Here is an 18,657-nt window from a genome sequence, read left to right as displayed (position 1 = left end):
AATAAATTATCGTATATTGGATGCATCTACCTTTAGAGCTTGAATTCATTGTTTGTGTAAGGATGCTTCGTGAACATGATGGTCGTGATTACTGTCACAATTGGTAATTGCATCCAACAAATACACAGATTTATTAAGTATAACAGGACGACCTGGCACCACAAGCAGCACCCGTTCACGAGTTGATGCATGGACCATTCGAATCTTTGAAGGGGTACCTAAAGAGTGTCGCAATATTGGGCATAAACAGCCGTTTTTACATTAACTTAGAAGTTTTAACAGATAACTTTTTTTGCAGCTTAAAGACACTATAGACTTGAGTATATCGTTATAATTTCAACTCGATACCTCCACGCGGTCCCGAGATAAAGGATCTTGACAGACAGACAGACGGGTGGACAACAAATTGATCCTATAAGGGTTCTGTTTTTATCCTTTTGAGGTACGGAATTCGAAAAATATTTTTTTTATGAAAATAAGGGACGAGACGAGCAGGACGTTCAGCTGATGGTATTGATAGGCCCTGCCCATTACAATGCAGTGCCGCTCAGGATTCTTCAAAAACCCCAAAAAATCTGAGTGAGTCACATTGGGACATAAGATGTTGATGAGACTTACATTTTCCCAGTAATTTCACTAGCTACGGCGCCCTTCAGACCGAAACACAGTAATGCTTACACATTACTGCTAACCCTTGGTGCGTACCCATAATCTAGCCGGCATCCTGTGCAAAGGAGCCTCCCACTGGTAAAATTCGCTAGTAACGAAAATAATTTTCTCATTAACGCCAGGAATGTAGGTATGTATCTAAGTATCGATAGCCAATGCTCACACGCAAGGACATTCAAAATGTTTGAGCGTGAAGACCTCGCCTACACTGGTCGAGTAGTGTTGTGCAACGCTGTTTATAGATTCGAGAAATATCTATTTGATGTTCAAATTAGCATCGTATTTCAAGACTTTCGTTGTGATCGCAACATACACTCTTACACATATCATCAAAACAATCATTAGCAAACATAAGCGCATAAATCTGTTTAAAAATTTCAAATTCAAATTGAAATATTTTTATTCAAAATAGGATGTGGCTTATTATCACTTATTGAAAGTCAAAAACCCATTCCAAAATGAATGCCTCAGACCTGAGAAGAATGGACGCAACAAACTCAACGGGCTTTTTTTTCCATCAAAAAATATGTTTTCAAAGTAATATTGTACAATTAAACTTATTATTTACCAGCCTGAGGGTGGTCGTTCCATTCCCAATCTGTAGAATCATTAAGAACGTCATTTATATTTTAGTAACCTTTACTACTCAAACGTTTTTAAACAATTCTTTTGAATATCGTAATACTTGTGTTTTGCTGCTGTTTCCGAGATTCAGATTATATATATGTATATAGATATATATATAATCATAATAAATATATGTATACATATTATACAAGAATTGCTCGTTTAAAGATAAGATTTAAGAGATTTCCACCTATGTATTGACTTATCGCGATATCTCTAGAACCATAAGACGTAGAGACTTGAAATATGGTAGGAATATTCCTTTTGTCGAGTAGAAGAGTTTTTGAACAACATTTAACATTTGAACATTGACTAGATAGAGCCTCTTGCTGTTAGGCAATGGATTGCAATAGGCCAGGCTTATAACTTTACACTCGCGCTATGTATTTCACTTTGTTTTAGTGTGCGTTGCTGAAAATAGAGGTTAACACTTCGCCATTATTTTTTCGATTTTCACAGCTATCACAGTCTTTCTAGATTCTAGACATATAAGCGAGAATGTAATTATGTTAGTTATTAATTAGTTTCTTGTATGTCACTTCGTCATAATAAATAAAATACAGATTTTTTATGAATTTGTCAATAATATTTCATAACATCAAGAATTATATCGTAAAATATAATTTATATAAAGCTTATTAAGTGTGACCTATCTACAGCCTCAGAATGTAATACCTAGATAGTCTTATATAATAAATTGATTGGAATACTGCATTCACAGATTTGTAATTAATATAAATAGCTCGTAATTTACTAATTTTAATTATTTTTTTTTTCTTTTGATTTCTCCTTACTAATAATTTTTGTAACACAAAGTATGCTGTGATTACCTTTAATTGTAGGAAAAGTTAAATTTTATAAGTAAATGCAATGTAATTATTAAAACTGTAACTACTATTTCTTATGTTGGTGATCCATTAAATAAAATATATATATATATATATATATATACTTCCTGTTGTTATACTGAAATTGTTTCACAGCAGAACTGTCAAACCGTGCGTCAATAAATTCTCTCATAGAAAATATGTCCATACAAAACAAATATTAGAATTAAAAATAATTATGGGTCTCAAATCGATATAAAAACTATCCTATCTCTCAAGTTGGACTAAACTGCACTCGATCAAGTAATCCCCATAAAAATCCGTTCATTAGTTTAGGAGTCCATCGCGGTCAAACAACGTGTCACGTAATTTATATATATTAAGATATTCCACGGTCTTTATATCTCTGTCTATTAATAAGTCTTTTGTATTTACACGTACTACTATATAACTATATATATCTCTATATATTATATAATACGTTACAAATTAACATATTTCTTAATAAAACGGCCAGTAAAGGATTTCTTTTCTGTTTTACTATCGAGATTTATTTTAATTTTGACAGCTTTCTTATGACATTATAGGACGATACGAGCAGGACAATTTGATACGCCATACGAAAATTTTGAGCGGCTCTACAATTGCGCTCGTCACCTTGAGACATAAGTCTCATTTGCTCAGTAATTTCACTAGCTACGGCGCCCATCAAACCGAAACTCAATAATGCTTACACATTACTGCTTCATTGCAGAAAAAGGTGCCGTTGTGCTATTCATAATCTAGCTGGCATCCTGGCCAAACCTCCTCTTCCTAGTGATGTTGACAGACTGTAAGTAATTTCCAGCATTATATAAATAAATACTTATCGTGTAACGGCCGTTCCCAATATACTATCTACAGATACAGAGATATATTACTACCTTCTGCTGTCAGTACTTAGCTGTCAATAATCTGAAGCTGTCCCAATACACCCGATAAGTCATTCTTATCGCCTTATATTGGGACGCCTGAATTGCAATTTCCATACAAACTTCTATTGCTGGTAAGCTTTACGTCGTCCCATTGACAGACAGCGTGTACGGATAAGGTGAGTTACCGTCGATAAGTTTATCGGGATAGAAAAGTCAACGATAGTTACGATCTTTATCTCAAGTAAGAGATAGACTGAATATTGGGAATGGCCGTAAGCAAATAACATAATGAGAAATAGAGAAAAATAGCCGCATTTGTCTGATGGTACTCGTAGAATCTAAAACGCCGCGGAGTACAGTTGACTATTCATTAGAATAACAGTAAATAATTATAACATAATCTCACACGATAGTGTTGTGCAACAAGCCCGTGGATTTGACCCATAATTAGTACGCGAGGCCGACTTACCAAACCACTGTCCGACGGATTATTATCTATCATATCCGGTAGACTTGATTTATCTTAGAGTTAATTCTTTCATGACTCAGATTAACTCCAAGTTTACAAAGTATTTCATTTAAAATATGCTTTAAGGCGAAGAGTAAGTAGAAAACACGCAAACATGGTGTTTTTAGCCAAGTTTTGTGGTGAAAGTATAGCATTTCGAGCTATGAACACTATTTAAACCTGTTACACATATCCTTAAGTCTTATTTGTAGGTTGCTAATGCTTGCTGTTGGTTATAGTTAACACTGCCAATCCTTTTTGAACTACCACTTTTCTTTGAAGTTAAACAAGTTTTTTGGCATGGCGTGACGAATTTTTTTTGTACTTCTCTCAGAAAAGTTATTCTTATAGCTTGTACATTTTTGTGTAGGTTCATTTATTCAGATTAGTAGTGAATAACGAGGATTGTAAGCATATAAACTGTTTTCCACCCAAGAATTTTGAAAATATTGGCTTTGTTACATAGATGGCGGGCCGGCAGCCGTGAACTCATATCGCTCAAGGTCGCTGGCATTTAGTGTCGCCTTAACTAAATATTTGGTGCTGAGGCGGAGACCTATGCATACATAGTCTCTGCGTCGACTTTACTTACGTAAAACTTAGCTAGTGTGATAAAACGCAAACTTAATTTTTGATTTGGCCTGTCTTAGCTTAAGCTCACTATAATTTGAGTTATCATATCGTAATAAATTTGATTTTTTACAAAAAAAAAAAACAACCAACTTCAAAATCGTGTTTTTAGTAGACGCGAAGTAAAGTTATTCCAAGATTAAAACCTTTTTTTTATCTTACCATTCCCACTACAGCATTATATGACAGGGACCAGTAATTTTAAACTTGGAGTAACTGCCGTTATTAATAACACAGTATTAGATTTATGATGATAGATATATTGCTATGGGGCAACGCTGCCGATATAAATATAATATTTGTGCTGCAGAAGAGGGCTATTCGCGCTATTTATAACGTAGATCCCAGAGAATCATTGAGAGCAAAATTCAAAGAAATTAACATATTGACTGTTGCTTCTCAATATATTCTTGATAATGTAATGTATGTTCATAGGCACATAAGTGAATTTGCCAGAAACCGTCATAACCATAATGTTAACACCAGGAACAGACATAAACTTATGATGCCTACTACTCGGCTAAGTCGAGTTAGTACGTCTTTTGTGGGGCGATGTATATGCTTTTACAACAAGATCCCAGAAAATGTTCAAAACAAAAGTATAACGTTATTCAAAAGAATTGTTAAAAAACGTTTGTGTGGTAAAGGTTACTATAACATAAATGACTTTCTTAATGATACCACAGATTGGGAATGGAGTGACCGCCCTCAGGCTATTAAATAATAAGTTTAATTGTACAATATTACTTTGTAAACATATTTATTCGATGAAACAAAAAGCCCGCTGAGTTTTTTGCGCCCATTCTTCGGTCTGAGGCATTCATTTTAAAACGGGTGCTAGTTTTTGACTTTCAATAGGTGATGTCACATCCTATTTTGAATAAAAATATTTGAATTTGAATTTGAATTTGATGCTTTAAATATATTTTCAGTTAGACAGATGCAAATTTAATAGTGTTTTTTAGTATACCCGCATTAACAACAAACAATGAAAAGTCAGATGGCGTTAACCAAAACGAGTGCCATTCAAATATTAAAAAGAACATATATTTATGTTAAAATCAAAATTAAAATTACCTACTTAGTGCTATATCTTTTACGATGTTACGGAAACCTTTATGTGTGTGTCTGATTCGTACTTTAATGGTTCAATTTTGGCTTTCAAGCGTACACTTGTTATATACTATCGTTTAGACGATCTGACAGCCCAATAGTGTGTGTGTACTTATATTTGTCATTCTGTACTTTAGCTAGTGGTTTAATTAACAAAATCCTCAGCAGCTAATGTCAAGCGTGGCTGACTGTTTACGACTTGTGAATCAAAATCAGTTACATTAACAATACATTCGCTACCTTTTCTATGTTGCCATATTTCCGTTAGATATGTTCTTCTATCTCGTATGCTTCGTTGGTCTTTACGCGAGTTTATTGTAGTTTTATAGACTCAAATATCACGCCTAGAAGATATTGTGTATATATCGACATGTGACATCTCTATAGAGATCTCTATACCTTAATTATTATAATCTGAATCTGGCCTTCATCGTCTCCAAGACTTACGTGCTGTTTGTTTGGAAAATTTATTAAAACGTGCGAACTGCTTAAGATGACAATGCTTACGAAAACCTACGCGTGAGATTAAAGGCCGGAACACACTAGAGCGGCGATGCGCGGCGCGTCGCTTTACGTCGCTAGGCGGTACCTATCGCATTACAACTGCAGTAAGCAGCAGCTCGCGTCATTTCTATTGTATTATTCTAACAGTTCGCGTGCGAGCAACATTACAAGATGAGCTATAGTGATGAGGATTTGGTCATTATTTCTTTAATGTGTGCAGAAGAAAAATCAATGAAGGAAGAGAAAAAAAAATAACTCAAAGTCAAAAAAACTTAATTCAATTAGGCTTAAACTAAGCGCTTATGAATCTTCGCTATAAATATTTCTTTTAAATTACTGAATCCACCACCATATTCGGAAAGAGTAGAGCTCTTGAGAAGAACACACAAGAAACACACGGCCACTCTTTTCAATAAATAGAGTATTACAATCGCTGTAATATACAAAATAAATTAGTTTGCCCTTACAAATGCTATGCCCTATGCATCCAATATATTAATAAAATAAAATTAATAATTAATTAAATTAAAGTAATAAATTTATCACTTAAAATGTTTTTATTTAGTTATAGCACGCGGCACGTCGCTTCAGCATGCATACTGTTAATTGTTAAGTTTATAGAATTTTGTCTTATAATTTAATTAATTTTAATAACTAAATAAAAATAATTTAATTATTATTTTATTCATATTATATACTAGCTGACCTGGCAAACGTTGTTTTGCCATATAAAGTATAATTCACGCGATAGTTTTATAAATAATAGCCTTTGTGTTATTTTGGTGTGTAAGCTATATTATTGTAAAATTTCATCAAAATCCATTCAGTAGTTATTGCGTTAAAGAAGTACAAACATATATCCAGACATACAAACTTTCAAATTTATAATATTAATAGGATTGGATGCATACCCTTACAAACTAATTTATTTTGTATATTACAGCCATTGTAAAATACTAAATTGATTGAAAAAATTGGCCGTTATATTTCTTGTTTGTCCTTTGTTTTTTATAGATTCAGTAATTTAAAAGAAAAATTTATAGTGACGATTCAAAAGCGCTTAGTTGAAACCTAATTAGAAAAATTTATTTGACTTTGAATTTTTTTTTGTCTTCCATTAATAATTTCTTATACTGCTCACAATAAGGGATAAAGACCAATTCTCGTCACTATCGCTCATCTTGAAATGTTGCTCGCACGCGCGAAAGTGCTACAGAAATGACGCTTACTGCAGTTGTAGTGCGATAGGTACCGTATAGCGATGTGAAGCGACGCGCAGCGCAGCGCCGCTGTAATGCGTTCCGACCTTTAAGAATACATCGTTAGTAATGTAAATACAAGAATTGAAATAGCATTATTGCTAGTGAACTAAAATATAAGACCTTTCACTTTCACACGCCGATATTAATATAATATTTATGCTGCAGAAGAGGTCTATTTGCGCTTTTTATAACCTAGGTCATAAAGAAACATAGAGAGCAAAATTTAAAGAAATAAACACTGTGGCCTCTCAATATATTCTTGATACTATAATATGTTTTTAAACTTTTATCATGGCGGAACTTTAACATTGTAATTATTATGACGGGTGCTCACGATATAATAAATTTTATCTATGTACGAGTACATATAGAGTTAATTTGCTCGAACCTGTCATAACCATAATGTTAACCAGGAACAAACATAAACTTATCATGCCTACTACTCGGTTAAGTCAAGTTAGTAAGTCTTTTATTGGGCGTTGTATATGCTTTTACAACATGATCCTAGAAAATGTACAAAACAAATGTGTTACGATATCAAAAGAATTGTTAAAACACTTTTATGTGGTAAATTTATGACTTTCATCTTCTTTTAATTTATGACTTCACATCATTAAGGATGCCACAGATTGAGAATAGAGCTATCGCACTTGGGATATTTAATTATTAAATTTTGTTGTAGTGAAGTTTTATGTGCATTCTTCTCTAAGGCATAAATTTTCGAAAGAACCACAATTTTATTACATTCAATAAATTATTTTAAATTAATGAATCTAAATTTGAATATGAAAGTGGATTTGCATAATGAATATAAAAATGTATTTGTAAGTAAATAATTTACAGCAATTCAGACACTTAATGGTCCTTGGCTTACACCTGAGTGTTAAGTGTTTTTTCGATTAAAAGAAAAAAATACCGTTGTCCGTATTATGTAACTAATGACGTATCCACATGTAGCAATTTTAGTTGATCAACTACTAACAAGCGACCGTTCCCAATATACTATATACAGATAGAGATTAATTACTACCTTCTACTGTCAGTAATTAGCTATCAATAATCTGAAGCTGTCCCAATACACCTGATAAGTCATTCTTATCGCCTTATATTGGGACGCCTGAATTGCAATTTCCATACAAACTTCTATTGCTGGTAAGCTTTACGTCGTCCCATTGACAGACAGCGTGTACGGATAAGGCGAGTTACCATCGATAAGTTTATTGGGACAGAAAAGTCAACGATACTTACGATTTTTATCTCAAGTAAGAGATAGACTGAATATTGGGAACGGCCGTAAGTCGCTGGCGATTTGAACTATCTGAATAGACTTAGAATATATATAGTAATACGTATATATAGCAATGTCATTCTATACAATCACATAGACAAATCACGTCGTATAAAAACAAAGCTCAAATATGGAACATGCCACACATTACAACATAATAAGCTTCGACTGTTTTGTTTATACATTGCCGCATTTACTCCAGTTGTTTAAAATATTCTTGGTCAATAAGCAGCAATGTAAAACATTTATTGAAATAATAGAATTCCAACATAATCGAATCAACAAAAAGTGTTTGATAATAGTTTGTTTATTTTATTTCAACTTATATATCACTTCAACTCACTTATTGAATGGCAACTGTCGTGCGAGTGGTGTCGCACCAGAATAGCACCACCACATCTCTTCTCGTGGATATCGTAAGAGGTGACTGAGGGATTCATAGAACAGAGGATGGGCAGCAGCATCCTTCCGAAAAACATCAACATCTACTGCAATCGCCAACCCGCCTGCCAAGCGTGGCGATTATGATAGAAAATCCCCCAAAATGAAAACAGACACTATAATCTTACGACTTTTACGAATCGGGGAATCACAAGAGCGTTGCCGGCCTTTAAGGAAGGTGTACACGCTTTTCTTGAAGGTACCCATGTCGTATCGTCCCGGAAACACCGCACAAGGAAGCTCATTCCACAGCTTCGTGGTACGAGGAAGAAAGCTCCTTGAAAACCGCACTGTGGAGGACCGCCACACATCCAGATGGTGGGGATGATATCGTAACTTGTGGCGTGTCGTGCGAAGGTGAAATTCGGCGGCAGGAATCAGTTTGAACAGCTCTTCGGAACACTCCCCGTGATAAATGCGGTAGAAGACACACAATGAAGCGAAGTCTCTACGCAACGCCAAGTGATCCAGCCGTTCACAGAGTACTGGGTCCCCGACAATTCGAGCTGCTCTGCGTTGCACGCGGTCAAATGGATCGAGCTGATAGTGGGGTGCGCCAGACCAGAGATGACAGCAATACTCCATGTGAGGCCGGACCTGCGCTTTGTAGAGCGCTAGAATGTGGGCCGGCTTGAAGTATTGCCGTGCTCTATTAATGACGCCCAGTTTCTTTGAAGCCAATTTAGCTTTGCCCTCCAGATGACCACGAAATTGGCAATCGCTCGAGATTTCGAGACCCAGTATTCCGATACTAGGCGAGGCTTTAAGGGAAGTATTCTCGAAGAGCGGTGATACGGCAAATGGGGTTTTTTTAGTGGTAAACGCGCAAACTTGAGTCTTCAGGGGGTCAAATTGGACAAGGTTCAACTTACCCCATTCCGCGACCTTCTCGAGAGAGGACTCGATAGAAGACACAAGTTTCTCCCGGCACTGGTCGACGTTATCCCGAGAGAGACCTGCATGGCCCGTGTATACGGCATCACCAGTGCTGTCGTCTGCATAGCAATGCATGTTGGCGGTGTCCAACATATCATTGATATGCAGAAGAAACAGTGTGGGAGAAAGCACACAGCCTTGGAGCACTCCAGCGTTCACGGGCTTGGGATTCGAGCAATAACCGTCGATAACGACCTATATGCTGCGCCCAGTGAGGAAGCTGGAGGTCCACTTGCATAAGCTCTCGGGAAGCCCAAATGATGGAAGTTTTGCGAGGAGCGCCTTGTGTCATACACGATCAAAGGCCTTCGCTATATCCAGACCAACTGCCAGACCTTCAGCTGACCAGCAGACCAAGAGCTGGCGGTTAATTACGCTCTCCATGATTTTGGAGAGTAGGGAGGTAATAGCAATAGGCCTGTAGTTTGCCGGATCCGAACTGTCTCTTTTTTTTGGGATCGGATGGACAAGGGCTGACTTCCATGAATCAGGGACTACGCCTTTTGAATAAGAGTGCCGGAATAAACGCGTTAGCACCGGCGTCAACTCAGGGGCACACGTTCTAAGCACTATTGCAGAAATGCCATCCGGCCCGCTCGACTTCCTGACGTCCAACGAAAACAGAGCTCGCCTAACAGTTTTCTGTCGGAACTGTACTTCAGGTATGGAGCTCTGACACCGCGGGATGGTCGGCGGTGTTTTTCCGTTGTCGTCAAGAGTCGAGTTGGAGGCAAAAAGAGTGCACAGGAGATCGGCTTTCTCTTTTGCCGTATGGGCCAGGGTGTCATTCCTCATGTGCAACGGCGGCATGGACGGCTGGTTGAAGTTACCAAGAGCAGCTTTCGACAACGACCAGAACTTGCGTGTTCCGGTCGGGTAACTGGAAAGCTGCTCGCCAATTTTGACGACGTGCTTCGATTTCACACGGGCGATTTGCCACTAAAAAAATCTGGAGGCACGGTTATATTTCTTCTTCAGAACTTTGCAGTTCGGATCCTTTGAGCCCAGCGCCGCAACCCAAGTTCGATACGCCTGTTTTTTGCAGTCAGATGCTGCTTTAACTGACGCATCGAACCAGGGCTGTGATCTGCCACCGATCGGTACTACAGAGCTTGGTATAAAAATATCCATGCCCTGCAGTATCACATCGGCTACTGCAACGGCGCAGGCACTAGGATCATCCGAAGGGAAACAAACCCTGCCCCAAGGGTAGGATGCAAAAAAGGAACGCATCCTATCCCAATCTGCTGACTTGTAGTGCCAAACGCGGCGGGTCGCTGGTGTCTGCGACGTTGGCGTCGGATAGGCACTACACTCCTGACCAGGCAGTGGTCGGACGTTCCGAGAGGGGCGCGGACATAGACCTGGTAACCATCGGGATGTGTAGTCAGCAGAAGATCTAATAAGGACGGCATGTGGCTATCCACATCCGGGAGCCGCGTCGGCGTCTCAACCAATTGGTACAGACCATACGCCAATGCAAAATTATGCACAGATCGCCCTGCGTAGTCTGTGGTACGTGATCCAAGCCATTCGGCATTGTGCCCGTTGAAATCACCCAAGACTACGATTTCAGCGGAGGGGATCTGAGCAAGCACGTCATCAAATGCCGCTTGAACGCAGCCCATGAGGTGATCCGTTTCTGCGTTACCACTATAGGACCTGTAGACACACGCATAGATGCGGACGCGGTCCTCTAAATCTACGCGGAGCCAGAGAGTAGACAGGCCCCTACCCTCAAAATTGCCGAGACGGCGACAGCAGATATCCTCCCTAACGTACACACATACCCCGGCATGAGGCATGAAATTATGCTCAATTTTGTACCCGGGGTACGTTAAATATGACGTATCGCTAGGTCGAGATATCTGCGTCTCCGTAAGGAAACTCAAGGCCGGCTGCGCCATCTCAAGGTGGTGGTGGACGGCGTTTAAGTTGGAGTGAATTCCCCGGATGTTACAAAAGTCAACATTAAGCGTGGAGCGGGGTGCCGTGGTGTTGCTGCCCTGTTCTCGACACTAACCTATGCGAAACATAGCGGCACTAGGCCGCTACTTCACGCCGGTATTCGGTGCGAGTGTGGTAAGTAACCCGGACGAGTCTGGCCCGATTGTGCTGACGTCATAAGACAGCAGCGTGACTCTCCCACTTTCAAAAAGCCCGTAGTCGCCTCTTACGACACCCTTGGACCTGGGACTACCCTATTCTTTTTACGCCCCGGGGCAGCACAGGGCAAAATCAGTGATAATATCATAATAACAATAGATTATCTTTCCTTCTCCATCTTTTTTGTATCTCATTACGCTACGTTTTTTTAAGCTATTGCATAGATTCTATCGCGGGCCTTGAGCATGGAGACCGAATCTAGAAATTCCGTAACGAAAATAACCTAACACTTACTTACTAGATGTATATATAGATATTTCGCAACAGTCATTACAGTTGCCATGGAACAGCGGTTATCACGTATGCTTTTTGTGTAGAAGGTCCCAGGTTCGAGCCTGGGGTACGTCTTGATTTTTTTTAAGTTCTTTATTTTTTTATCACGTTTTTTTAATTTTTATTATTATGACAAGCATTTTTATTTAGTTTCACATGTCTCGTTGTCTGTCTGTAATCAAATCTTGCAAGTTAAATTTTACTCACAACCCGTTTTCTTTTTTTTTAATTAATTTTATCAAAAAAAAAATACTGCATAAATACAATAAATAAATAATTATTATTGCACAAGTTGATAAAAAATGCGATACAATAGCTTTACCGCGGCAGTCCCCGAGTGCTACACGTCTATTTTGTCTCTCTCACGTTTATCTTTACGCAAGTATATATTAAGTTCATGAATAAAATAAACATTGTCGATAATTCTTTAACATTTATAATAAAATTAATTTAATTGCACCAATTTATGATTACAGTTGTGAGTAATACATCGACACGAAGGCTGTCTTCATCTCCGCTATTAAAACGCCGATCGCTAATTTATCTTCGTGGCAATCCCAATAAGTACATTTTGAATATGTTAACATATTGCAGGTTCGCTTCGATTCCAACTTAATTGCGTGTATTATTTCGTATTACATGTCTGGCTGGAACTGGGCCAAGCTTTCTGTCCTCGATGTTATAGAAGTAATGTAAATTATTCGTTTGGAAGTTTTATATTATGTGCATTTTACTAGTGGGTCTCTTTTCACAGAATGCCGGCTGCGGGTCGCTGGGTATTTCGAGTACAACGAGTAGGGTATTTCGAGTTGAGTTTATTGCGCCCGTTCTTCTCAGGTCTGAGCCATACTACTTTGTATGCGTGGTAGTGTTTAACGTTCAATAAATTATTTAAAATCCTATTTTGAATAAAAATATTTTAATTTGAATGTGTGTGAAGCATTATTGTGTTTCAGTCTGAAAGGCGCGCTAATTAGTATAATTACTGGGCTATCTCTTTGGGTCTGGAGCATGTGTTTATGTAAATTAACGAACTAGCAGGCAAAAGCTATTAAAACATACTAGTAAACAATCTATAACAATATTTGAATAACTATGATGATAGATATATATAATAAACTTACTGACATATACATACAGATATAGCACGAATTGTCTATTTTAGCTATTTTCATAGCGTTATGTCGTATGGCATTATACTATGGGGCAGAGCAGTGGATGTAAATAATATATTCATACTTCAAAAAAGAGCTGTACGTGCCATATACCAAATGAGCCCACGAGAATCTCTAACGGAAAAGTTCAAATATATTCATATTACGACCATGTACGGCCAATATGTTTGAAGCAATCTCCTGCACGTACATAAACATTATAATTTATACAGTAAAATAAGCGACAAACATAATTTAAACACTAGAAATAACTACAAGCTTATAGTACCCCCTACTAGGCTCTGTAAGATAAACAATTCTATTGCATGCAATGGTATTAAATTTACAATAAATTATCAAAAAGTGTAAGTATCTGAATTATCAATAAATAAATTTAAATCTTTAAACGCAGACTTATCTCGAAGGCTTATTACAGTATTGAAGATTACGTAAACGATATTACAATGTGGAATTGAATATGTACTATAGTTCTTTTTTTATGAATTTTGTGGTTCAGCCTTGTATTAATTTACTGGATTGCATTATTTTAAAAATATGTATATGTTTAAACTCACGGACTAGTAAAAAAAGAAGGACTTCTCGCCGTGATATTAGCAAGTGAAGCACCTTTATGCTAGTGTATGTACGGTTACGGGGTATACCAGTTACACAACTTTTTCTCCCTTCAATAATCATATATCCACAAATACTATTATTATTGTTTTCGCACTTTTTTAAGCACAACGGCTTTTTTTTAAATATTTTATTGCGACGCAAAATGATCTGTCACACACGATGGCTTAAAATCTCATAATGGCGGCCGATCGGCTTGTATTAGTGTAAGTGTACGCATGGGGCTATGTATATATACGTTTACCGGCTTGTTTTGGTGCCTCACTGTTATGTAAGGTGACACGGAGTCCTTATTTTTGTACTCATCCGTGGTTTAAACTATTATGTAATTACTATATATCTAACTTGTTTATTTAGTCATTGACGTTGACGAGAAATCTTTTGATTTTTATGTCAATAAAATAATTTGACTATATAATGATGGTCTCAAAATTTAAACAATAGGTTTTATCGATGGTACCTTTTGTTTACATTTTGGGTAATTTAAGTGGTCCGTTCAGTTTAATTTTATTTTTTATGCAAGTTAGCCTTTTTTATTTCTAGCCTGTTTTTTATGTCACTTATTACCGGGCAACGCTGGAAACTTTAGAGAAGGTAATTAACCGGGAGGGATTCTTCAAACCATTTTCAATATAATATTATTTTCAATTCAAATTAATTAGCTATTCCACTATCCGTAATATCATCTACTATACTGCTATTCCTGTAATTTAGTTAAGTTTCTAGAGCTGATTGGAATTGAGTTTCTTGCGCCCGTTCTTCTCTCTGAGGCATACTATTTTGAATGGCTACTTTCTGACGTTCAAGATGTGATTTTAACTCCTATTTTGAATAAAAAAAATATTTTTTATGTCTTATTAGGCATGTGTTACTTGATAGTAAATAGCCCAAAGAACAGTTTAACTATGTTGTTTGTATGGAAGAGGAGGGCAAACGAGCATACCGGTCACCTGGTGGTAAGTGATCACTACTGCTATTACCCTCCTGCAACATCAAAGGAATCACAGGACACATCCATTTATAAATATGAATGAAACAAACAAACCACACAGAATATTACAAATAAAAAAGAGTTACAGAGGTTTGAGAAAAAAGAAACAAAAATATTGCAATGCAAAATATTATAGTGATGTTCTTAATTTAAAAGTACTGTGTAGCAGTTATTGTTATCAAAAGGAGCTGACTCAGTGTCATGCTGCGTTGGTATAATATCAACAGAGCGCTGATTGGTGCAGCCCCCTGGTGAACCATGGAGTAACTACTATCGGTAAAAAAATTTTTAAACGTTCCATTATTGATATTTGTTTTATAAAAGATGATATGTCTTCAAGCTGAGTAAAGGTGGTGGTAAATCATTCAAGAACTTGGTGGCACTGTATCTAAAACTTCCCCTAAAAGAGGCGGAATGATGGAGTGGGACTGACAGGAAGTGGACAGCGGACCTTATTTCAAGAAATAACAAGCTAGCAAGATATGTGTACGTGATAAGTGGTCTTTTGAAGGTTTTACCAGTGGGAGGCTCCTTTGCACAGGATGCCGGCTAGATTATGGGTACCACAACGGCGCCTATTTCTGCCGTGAAGCAGTAATGTGTAAGCATTACAGTGTTTCGGTCTGAAGGGCACCGTAGCTAATGCAATTACTGGGCAAATGAGACTTAACATCTTATGTCTCAAGGTGACGAGCGCAGTTGTAGCACCGCTCAGAATTTTTTGGGTTTTTCAAGAATCCTGAGCAGCACCGCATTGTAATGGGCAGGGCGTATCAATTACCATCAGCTGAACGTCCTGCTCGTCTCATCCTTTATTTTCATTTAAAAAAAAAGGTAGCCATGTCGTGTGGTCCTGAAAACAGTGCGCAAGGAAGCTCATTGCATAGTTTGGTTGTACGTTGCAGATAGCCCCTTGAATCCCATACTGCACAGGAACACCACATGCACATGTTGAAGATAATAACATCTCAAGATAATATATGGATGGTATTCAGTATTACACACTGACACACAAAGAAGCCACCTAGATCCAATTTACAGGGCATTGGATCCCGGATAATTTGAGTAGCTCTGTAATCTACGTGCCATAGACTTGTTGTTCACGGAAGGGTCAACGGCAGTAGGTCAAGAGGACGCTCCCCTATGCGCTGGACAGACCAGATCAAAGCCCTAACCAATACTCCCCTCAAAACATGTGCCAGAGAAACAACAGCCAGGGATAACTGGCGTAGAATCGTTCGTCGTTCGACGTGACCACGACTGCTCTGTCAAGACTAATCCGACGAAGAAGAAAGTAATCTACGTTGGATTGCTCGAGTTAATGTTCACCAGACAAGAGATGAAAGCAATGCTCAATCAAGGTCATTGTTAGAAATAACAGGATGCTTTAAAATTATTATACCTGAGGAAGAGGTCATACCCCTCTTGAACCCCTGGATATCTAGCTGGCCGTGAGGATGTCATTTGAAGATAAGATGCGTTTAAATCAGGTTGTGTAATAGACACCGACTTCTTCCGACGACATGTATAGCCGAGTGGTTAGCGATCCTACCTACTAAGCTAGAGGTCCCGGATTCGAATACCGGTAGGTGAAAGCATTTTTATGATGAATATGGATGTTTGATTCCGAATCATGGATGTTAATATGTATTTATGTATGTTTAAGTAAATAGAATATTGTATTAAAATATATATCGATGTCTTATAACACAGGCTAATTTGGGGCAAGATAATTTGTGTAAAAAGTGTGTCAATATTATATTATATATTCTACACCTAGTAGGGAAAAGGAAGTAAAAAAACATACCGTAATATAGTCATTAACAATTGCAATTTTGATCATTTAGATATAAATGTCAACTAGCAAAACTGATTCATTGAGAGGTATTACCATATGAACAGTACACGACGAGGCTCGTGTTGTACATTGTAAGCGGTCATTGGCAGGATGTTGAATCCTACGTGAATCATTGGTTTTACAATTCTTCATTTAAGTTTACCTACCGTTCAGTAAATCCGTAAACAATTTCTTCATATTTGACATTGATTTTATTGCGGATTTTAGAACTAATAGTTATGTGAGTTTTAGTTACACAACTTTCATTTAATATAAATTCAAATATTTTTATTCAAAATAGGATGTGACATCACTTATTTAAAGTCAAAGAAAACTACCACCCAATCCAAAATGAATGCATCAGGCCTGAGAAGAACGGGCGTAACAAACTCAACGGGCTTTTTTTTTCATCAAATAATATGTTTACAAAGTAATTTTGTACGATTAATGTTATTATTTAATAGCCTGAGGGCGGTCACTCCATTTCCAATCTGTGGTATCATTAAGAAAGTCATTTATGTTATAGTAACATTTACCACACAAACGTTTTTAACAGTTCTTTTGAATAACGTAAAACTTTTGTTTTGAAAATTTTCTGGGATCTTGTTGTAAAAGCATATACATCGCCCCACAAAAGACTTACTTACTCGACTTTACCGAGTAGTAGGCATTATAAGTTTATGTCTGTTCCTGGTGTTAACATTATGGTTATGACAGTTTCTAGCAAATTCAATTATGTGCCTATGAACATACATTACATTATCAAGAATATATTGAGAAGCAACAGTCAAGATGTTAATTTCTATGAATATTGCTCTCAATAAGTATAATGATATAAAAAAAGGTTATTATAACATAAAATCACAGTGTCTGTAATTAGAAACTCAGCTCCTAAAAATTTGCTTGCGAATTTTAAAACGTATGGTGTATTGATAAGGTTAGTTTTAGCTTTCACTTAATATACGTAAAAGACATATATAAGTCATTATAGCATTAAATCAGAATTCCTCTTTAAATAATATAAAATATTAGACAACACTTCACCACAATTGTAAATCATATTGGCTTGAATAATCAAGCTTAAAATGTTATAATGCAATACATAATAAAACACAATTTAATTAAAACAAGTAATGATGCAACACTATTAATTAATATCAACAATAAATAATTGAACATGTAACATGAAGAAGGCTTCGTCCGTCGAATGGACAGTGGTTAATGTCCTTGCGTTCACCACGCGGCATTCGTACTCCTTATCACTAAATGTCATCATCGAACTTGACCACGTAACCAAGAGAACGGTAAACTCACCTATTCGGACATCGCAACACAAACGTGAGAAGATCACTGATAAATTGTTTAAAAACGCGTATTATGTTCACGTAGCGATTATGTTTGTACGGATTACGTCGAAGTCGCTCGACTGGTTCGCGGTTTGTGTGCTAACTGTTGCTAGTCGGTGAGTACCGTTCTCTGGTGGAGGTGTCACGAGGAGAAAGTACTGTGGAGTCACCGGTTGGTGAGTGGTGGGGACGCGTACTCACGTCCGTAGCTCTTGATACACCATTCTGCAGGGAATCCTCATTCGATTGACACATACTGTTACTGATGCATGGTTTTTGTCTGGTTCTGCACAGGCCACTTAAATTTCATAATATTACTAGCCGACCCGACAGTCGTTGTTCTGTAGATAATAAAAATAAATACTTATTTCAAAATATCATATTTCTTGCATTATTTCGTAAAAAATGCTCCCTGTTGGTATAATGAAATTGTTTCACAGCGGAACTGTAAAAACGTGCGTCTTTAAATTCTCTCATAGAAAATATGTACATACAAAACAAATATTGGAAATAAAAATAAATATGGGTACCAAATCGA

The 18,657-nt window shown here is 37.1% G+C and overlaps 1 protein-coding gene across 1 annotated transcript in view; it reads right to left on the bottom strand.

Annotated features, from left to right (window-relative positions):
- LOC126975823 (dual oxidase) overlaps positions 1-18,236 on the bottom strand; it is a 93,677-nt gene extending 75,441 nt beyond the window's left edge. The window contains exon 1 of the mRNA XM_050823848.1: positions 18,088-18,236. The gene's annotated coding sequence lies outside the window, so the exon portion shown is untranslated. The remainder of the gene's footprint in view (positions 1-18,087) is intronic.
- Positions 18,237-18,657: the final 421 nt, after the last annotated feature.

This window comes from Leptidea sinapis, chromosome 38, assembly GCF_905404315.1.
Source record: "Leptidea sinapis chromosome 38, ilLepSina1.1, whole genome shotgun sequence".
NCBI classification, from domain to species: Eukaryota; Metazoa; Arthropoda; class Insecta; order Lepidoptera; family Pieridae; genus Leptidea; species Leptidea sinapis.
The sequence above is the reverse complement of the archived record's forward strand: the minus strand, read 5'-3'. Positions and strand labels throughout refer to the sequence as shown.